Below are 8601 nucleotides of genomic sequence, written 5' to 3' on the forward strand. Positions count from 1 at the left end.
GCTGTGTACACACACACGCACACACACACAGCTTCAGCATCAGCCAAACCTTATTTATTGTGACAAAACGAACAGCCCCCAGGATGCTCATCCAGCAGCTAATTTCTCATCTTATCTATTATGTGAATGAGATAGGAAAACAGTTTCCTGTTTCTCACAGATATCGCAAACATGAAAGATACAGAATGAATTCCCTTGAAAGCCATGCAGTCAGATCCATCCAGACTCATTTGTTTCAATGGGAGGAATTAATGCCGTCAGGGCTGTTCGTTGATGGGAAATAAGTCTATAAACCTCTCTATAGAAGCAACCTCTAAAATGCTGAGGAGGTTGACAGACACTTTGTTATCTGTTTATTAAATACGGTGCCTGAAGATATTGTTACCATGTCACACGGAGGTAGGAGAGATACCTTTCTGCTGCTGCAACTCACTCGTACCTGCGCCGTAAGGCTCTGGTGCTAGCATTGGAATACACATGTGGCTTAGATTGTGGTTCCTTCTTCTCTTTCCTTCTGGTCCAGGCACAGTAATAAAGAAGGGATTGCACACTGTATGTACCCAGATAAAAACTAAGAATTTAGAGAAATAGTCACATGCAACAGCAACAAAAAGAAAATGTGTGCTATGATCCTCTCTTCTCTTTAAGAACTAGACCTCTGTGATCAATACTTCAGCATCATTAGTTTGGAAAGCCATTAGCCTGTTGGCTATGTATTTGGACACCTCTTAATAAATCGTAACCCAATTTGGCATGATGGTTCCTGAGATCAAGGAACAGGTTTTTCGTCTATATCTGGATATAATTTTGAATCAAGATGGTGGGCTGAACAACACTTATTTTATTCACTGATTCCAAAACTATGCTATTTTTGTGTGTGTTTCATAACATGCCTGAGGCTGCTAGTAAGATATAAAGATAACACAACACAAAAGCGTGAGTGTTTTGTGGGGGAAGGTGGCCACACACTTTAAACGTGTTTTGTTTTTTTTTCCTGCCAGGTAAATTGATATCTCCCCTCCACGTTGTGCTTATATCTCTGAGAACCCAGCTGTCAAACTGCATGGTGGTGGCACTTTTCAAAGGCAGTTCTCCCAGCCACTGTTATTGAGCCTGCTGCTGTGTGTTGTTGTTGTACGGCCGTCATAGGCACCTACTGGTTCTACTTAGACACTATTAACAGCAAGGGATGCTTCTTCTCTTCCACTATGGCTGCGCAACCTTGGTAGTGGCTGTAAAGGGTTGGGGGGGTAGCTGTTGTGTTTAAAACTCTATTTAAAGATTCAGTTTGTAATATTTCTGAACAATTAGTTTACACACACAAACAAAAAATATTTCACAGAGGTGTGTCTCCTCTATAATAAAAACATACCTAAAGCATATATCCACATCTCTTCAAACATTCCCCCCCCCAAAAAAAAATACAGAAATTCATTAAATCAAATACTCACAAAGTATGAAAACAGAGACCAAATGTAGGGGTTGGGGAGTATGTTCCTTTATTTAATGGCTAATTGCGTATATAACCACTTACAGAGGAAGAAGAATTCCAATGCGTTTAAGAGTCTTTTAAGGATGACCACATATGTCCAGATTCTCATATGGCGGGGAAGTAAACATTGTGCCCTTCAGATGATGTTAAACTCCAATACCCTTTACCCTAAACCAGTATGACAAGAGTTACAGAAGGCATTCGTCTGTGATAGCCTTTTAAAAAGGCAAATAAATAAATGTAAAAATCCAAATAAACAGGTGAATAAGTGTAAGGATAACTCCCTATCCATCCCAGCCAAGTCTCACCCAATAAAGAACTTCCCGTTCTTTTTGTAAGTGGCAAACAGGCATTCCCCTGCAGAAAAGCAATCCTGCTGTAAGAAGGCTGCACCAGCCCCACAATGTTATGTATGACCTGTGACCAGACTAGTGCTTCAGTCTGCAATCCAACCCCTTCTTGTGCCAAGTGAGGAGGAAGGGTTCCACAGAGCAGCAGACAATTTGTATTATTGTTCTTCCTGATTACTGGCTAGGAGCTACCATAAAGCACAAGTTATAAGGAGGAAGACACGAGGTAGAGGAGAAATTTGCTCCAAATGCAATCTTATTAGCTGGTCCTCAACATATATGTGTGTGGATTAGAATGCTACTATCTCTGGGTGCGTATGTGGTTTTTTGTTTTTGCAATGCAGCATTTGTTTTAAAATGCATACAATGATGTGTCTTTTCTTTATTATTTTATTATAATACAGCCCACCCTTCATCAAATGGTACCAGGGTGGGCTACAAAAATAGAAGAATTCAATTAAGCACAATGCACAATTAAAATCATAAAAATTAAAAACAACCCACAAAATAACCAGAACCAGAATAACAAATCAGCTGTGCAGAACAGTGCACAGCAATGCAGGAATGATGCGTTTTCTTTCATGGCTAAATGCATACAGGAAGGAATATTTTAAGGAAAGAGTGTGTACAAAATACATACAATTTAAATGCATTTCCCCCTATTTTTGCACAACAAAAACACACACACCCAACAACAGACTGGAGCATGTATGTGATTTAGCACATGCAATACTAACAAGCGATGGAAATAGATGGATCTGCCCATTGCTAGAAGGTACTCGCATTGCACCAAACAACAGTGCAATTCTATACATGCCTACTTGGAAGCAGACCCCATGGTATTCATTATATTACAGCCTTAAATGCTTGGACAAACCCCAACAGCTAACAGTTCTCAGCTTTTTAGGCTAGGATTATTGTCTCCCCAAAATGACTTATCATTGCCTTTGGGGATCTCTGAGCTCCTTATTTTAAAATTTTCTCTTTTAGATGCTTTCGACAACTGTGAAAACATAAAGGAAATGGGAGCCACAGTTCTGCCTACTCCAAATATGGGCATCTCTAATGAGACTGTTGTTGCTTCTCACAGATTTCTTAAGAGGCAACAGAGTGAAAAGTGAACGGGGTCTGACCAATCTTCAGGCAGCAACAAAAATGAGAAATGCAGACGGGGCTGATTCTGCTGTTGCATTTGTCATCAAAGACAATTATGTGCAAAAACTGTTGTGTTGCAATGCAAAATGTGTGTGGAGCTTGTCAGAAAACAAGCAACTAGGCTTCTGCCCTACTCTGCAAAATGTGCATGGATTTGAGCCGAAATACTGCAAAGATAGTTGATTTTACCAGTGTAGAGGTTTTTCCCCCAGCCGGAACCCACCAGAACTCAGTTCAGGCACCTCTCAGGTGGGTGCCATTGCCATTATAAGACAACAATGGAAGTGTTCATGTTGAGTTCAGACACCTCTTTTTCTAAAAACAAAACAAAAACAGCACTGGGAGATATAACTTCCCTATGCAAGATTTACATACCCTCCAAGAGTCCCGATTTTCCAGGGACAGAACCGGAATTACAAAAGCCACCCTGGCTTCTGATTTGATCCTGGATTGTCCCTTTTCTCCCCCTAACATGCTTTTTCCATTCAAAAGGTGGCAATCACATACCATCAGGACTTGAAGTGTTTAAAGCTAAACTCCTAGCACAGTTATTATACGGGGCTCAGATCTGGGCTGGTGCTCACCTTGGATCTACAGAAGCTGTTCAGTCTAAGTTCCTAAGGCATTTTTTTTTTTTTTTTGTCTGTTCCATCCTGTGTTCCCAATGCTTCATTGCGCTTGGAGGCTAATCTCCCCTCTGTTGAATTACAGATTTGGTGTAGGACATTTAATTATTGGCTTTGGCTAAATTCAAACCCCACCGGTCTACTACCCTTAGTATTGCAAGATTGTCATGAGAGCGCTTGGACTAAAATTGTCAACCAAAAGCTTTACTTTTCTGGTTTATCACCACAACCGTTATTAACACTAGGCTTCAGTAAAGCAAATAATTTAATTACACAGCGCCTATATGATATGAAGCGACAGAATAATTTGGCAACAATAAGAACATTTTGTCCATAGTATGATTATTTTCCCTCTAGCCACTTTGATACGTTGGCACCCTATTTACAAAATTTAACAATTCCAAATTCAGACGTGGTTTCACTTTCGCAAGATTAAATATACTGCCTTAAGCTACACTTGAGGGTCGATTTCAAAAAATTCCACTAGAAAAAAACGCTTATGTCCATGTGGAGATGGCAGTACTGGCAGTGTGCTTCTAGTTTGTACTGTTTTAAAGATTTGAGGAGTGAAGTTATCACCCCTCTACTACTATTAATACTAGGTTGCTCAACCATTGCTACTGTGTCCTTTCTTCTAGCAGATCAAGATACTGTAATCAGGTGACAGCAAAAACTGCAAACCTTTTAGCAGGGGCAATTAGAATAAGATATATTATTTGATTCTTGATGTAAACCTCCAGAATGTATTTTGTATAGTTAAGTTTTTAGCTCTATCTTCAGTACATTGTATTTTATTTTATTGCTAGTGCCTGGTGTAAATAAATATTATTCTGATTCTGATCCTGCTTTCTATTTCCCCTTGTCCCTATTTCTTCACTGTAGTAACCTTGGCAGTGACTACATCATCTGGGAGTAGTATTGCATTTGCCCAAGGCCAAAGCATAGCAAACCTGGCACAGTACTTAGAGCACTGATGCAATATTCACCAGCATACCACGAGGAAAGATGTGCAGACTGTATCAAAATCCATGTGCTTGAGAGAAATTTAACAATGATTGAGAAAGAGAGGTTTCAGATTGAGACAGGTTTAACAGTGGTCAAGAAGGTTAAATATTTGGGGATTAACATGACAGCTAAAAATGGGAACTTGTTTAAAGACAATTACGAAAAATGTTGGACGGAGGTTAAAAAAGATTTAGAAATATGGTCAAACCTGAAGCTTTCCTTGTTGGGCCGAATTGCGGTTATAAAGATGAATGTATTGCCAAGAATGTTATTTTTGTTTCAATCATTACAAATTTTAGACAAGATGGATTGTTTCAAGAGGTGGCAGAGAGATATCTCTAGATTTGTCTGGCAGAGCAAAAAGCCCAGAATAAAATTTAAAAAATTAACTGATGCAAAAGAAAGAGGGGGGTTTGCCCTGCCAGACCTTAAACTTTACTATGAATCAGCAGCTTTCTGCTGGTTGAAGGATTGGCTACTTCTTGAGAACACTGACGTTTTGGATCTGGAAGGTTTCGATAATGTGTTTGGGTGGCATGCATACTTGTGGTACGACACGGTTAAAGCACATAAAGCATTTAAAAACCATATTGTCAGGAGAGCACTGTTTAATGTTTGGACAAGGTATAAGGAATTACTTGAAAACAAAACCCCAAGGCGAAGGCTCAGAGAAAACTTAATATGGAGGTTAAATGGCCAAAATAATGGGAAATTTTGGAACAAGGAGACAAATTGAAATTGCAGAGTTTTGAGAAATTAAAAGTATATAATTTGGATAAAAAAATTGGCTTCCAGGTGGAAAAATCAAAGTTGGAAACAGAACTGTTAGAACCCAAAACTAAGATTTTGTCAAAGATGTATAACTTGCTGTTGAAATGGAATACTCAGGATGAAACGGTTAAATCTGCAATGATCAAATGGGCACAGGATGTTGGTCATAACATTATGTTTGCAGACTGGGAACAGTTGTGGACCACCGGTATAAAATTTACGGCATGTAATGCCCTAAGAGAGAATATTTGAAAATGATTTATAGGTGGTACATGACCCCCGTCAAGCTTGCAAAAATCTACCATCTGTCCGATAATAAATGTTGGAAATGTAAAGAAACTGAAGGTACATTCTTTCACCTTTGGTGGACGTGCCCAAGGATTAAGGCTTTCTGGGAGATGATCTATAATGAATTGAAAAAGGTGTTTAAATATACCTTCTTGAAGAAACCAGAGGCCTTTCTTCTGGGCATAGTCAGCCAATTGGTGCTAAATAAGGATATAACTTTTTTTATGTATGCTACAACAGCAGCAAGGATACTCATCGCAAAGTATTGGAAGACACAAGATCTACCCACCCTGGAAGAATGGCAGATGAAGGTGATAGAGTACATGGAATTGGCAGAAATGACCGGCAGAATCCGAGACCAGGGAGAAGAGTCAGTGGAAGAAGATTGGAAAAAATTCAAAGACTATCTACAGAAATACTGTAAAATTAACAAATGTTAAAGGGATGTTGGATTGAAAACAAGTAGTGTGGTAAAAAGAGTAATAAGAATATGTAAATATGGATTGATAATGGTGGAAAATATATATTTACTATAGGTTAAGATGCTGAGTAAGGTTAAATGATAAAGGGTAAGGATTTGCTGAATCAAATATCTGAACTGGAATACAAAAAGGGAGGTGTGAGGAGGTCAAGAAACTAGTGAATGAAATATAAGATATGAAAATATTAATCTTTTTTCTGTTTTGCTTATTGGTGTTTTATATTCTTTTTTTCTTCTACTTTGTTAATTGTTTGTTATTGTGTACTTTTTATGTGTTTTGTTCTGTATTTTTTATTTTTATAATTTTTCTTGACTTTTGTATTTTATGTTTAAACCTTGAAGCTTTTGATTGTTTATGAAACTTTAATAAATATTACTTTAAAAAAAATCCATGTGCTCTTAATGCACACACACACAAGCCCAACCCAACCCATCCTGATTTGAAAGGCCTTCAGGATATACTATTTGAGGTATGCAAGACTCCATTCCATTCATGGACAATGTTGAATGAAAACCAAAGTGTTATTTTGAAATGCTTTTATAATATTCTGTGGTCACAAGAGCATTTAAAAAAGAACATTGGATTGTATCCAAAGTTGTTCAAGAGCAAGTGGAAAGGATTTCCACACACACAAAGGGACTCCAGCTCCCGGCTGCAGACCTCTGTAAACCGTCAAAATCTCATTTGATGTGAGGTGGGCTGTGGGGGGCAGCGGGGAGAAATAGAAGGAAACAGAGCCTGGTTGCCTGGTCACATAACATTGGATTCCACCCTATGCATATGTGCAGTTCATGCACCAACCTCTACCTTGTAGGACAACATCAATATGGGAGATACTAATGAGAAATAAATGTTATCAGCTAGAAAAATCTGCTTCATTTAACAATCATTTAAGTGTCATTCAACCAATTGTTCACCCTTCTCTGCTTCTGTAATCCACCAGGGCTTTGCGGATGAAACTGAGGACTGCTGAGCAAAATAAAAGCCAGAGAAGCTTATAACTGGCTGATAACTTCAGCCAGGAAATGTTTCATAAACTCTTTTGATAGAGTGAGATATTCATTTTAAAACTGCTGGCTTTATAAATTTTACATCTACTTGTTTTTAAAATTTGAGTGTATCTATATTTTTTAATGAACATTTTCTATGGTTTTATGTAAGCCACTTAGCTGAGGTTTTTGTCAATTGAGTGTATATAAATCCTGTCAATTCGTCAATTAAATCTCGACTTTTGCACTGCGCATAAAAAGTGAACTTTAAGGACTTTGCCCCACAGAATACTGCAACCACCAGAACCCAAACAATGTGATACCAATATGATCTCATGTTATATTTCCAGTATGGGGAAAAGAAGGGGTAGAGGACCCCGTAATTTTTGATGGTTTACAAAATATATCTGGCAAAACATTTGGAAAAAAGGTGAATTGCAGACAGTGGTAATAACTAATGAGTGAATGGTAAATAATACTTTTCTCACACTTTGTCATTTTAATGCTTTCCTGACCATTAAGGAAAGTTGATGGCTTCAACTTTCACTAATTATTAGTGTGCAAGTAAGTGACTGTTTATATAGTTATTATATTTGTATTCTGCGCTTCCTCCAAAGAGATTTGGCACATAACTGTTATCTGATTTTCACCTCAAAACGACCCTAAGAACTTCATGGCAGAGCAGAAATATAAGCTCAAATCTCCTTGCTCCAAGTACAAAATTGTATCCACTAGCACAATTACCTTTCTTATTGCAAAAATCAGAGCAAGGAAAGGATAGGAAGGAAGGCTATGCTATTGTTTTCCTACTATATGTAGTCTTTGAGGAGCAGGATTAGAACCATATTTGCCAGCAGGCACAAAGTAGCTCTCGAAATCCTGCTCTGCTGTTTTTGTGACTAATATGTGTCGTAGACGAATATGTGTGGATGAACATGCAAAGGAAAGATCAGCTCTGAAGCTCTTCTTGAACTTGTAAATTCACCAGCTGAGTTCACAGATGAAATTATTCTGCAAATTTGTTGTCCAATATTTATTATGCGCAATGAATGATTGTATTACGCATGTGTGTTACTCACTGTTTATAATAAAGGTGGGAAGATTTCCTCCACTGGAACATTTTTTAATGATTCCTGTGAAGAAATATATAATATGCAGAAGTTGTAAATCTTTGTCAAAGTTTTAAAATCCACATGGATTTTCTTGGAAGGACGTTGAGCAAGAACCAGAAATTGGCTCATGCTACTCAGCACTTATTTACATGACTATCCCTGAATAAGTAATACCTGTGGAAAAAATCCTTCAAGTGCTACCTCACTAGGTGACCTTAGGCAAGTGTCTCAGATGCAGCCCCTGTCTGCACTACAGGGTCCATAATGCTTCCTGTCTCTTTTCTGCGCAATATAAAAGTGCTTTAGTCTATTTCAGCATCCTGACTGATAT

At 38.1% G+C, this 8601-nt stretch overlaps 1 long non-coding RNA gene across 1 annotated transcript; it reads right to left on the bottom strand.

The window, feature by feature from the left end:
• Window positions 1-1359: 1359 nt before the first annotated feature.
• Window positions 1360-8272, bottom strand: LOC309539189. The gene is made up of 3 exons (XR_014222757.1): window positions 8238-8272; window positions 3187-3312; window positions 1360-1660 (listed from the first exon to the last, which is right to left on the bottom strand). It is a non-coding gene; the product is annotated as an uncharacterized lncRNA (long non-coding RNA).
• Window positions 8273-8601: the final 329 nt, after the last annotated feature.

This window comes from Podarcis vaucheri (assembly GCF_965113315.1).
Source record: "Podarcis vaucheri genome assembly, chromosome: 8".
In the NCBI taxonomy this organism is placed as follows: Eukaryota; Metazoa; Chordata; class Lepidosauria; order Squamata; family Lacertidae; genus Podarcis; species Podarcis vaucheri.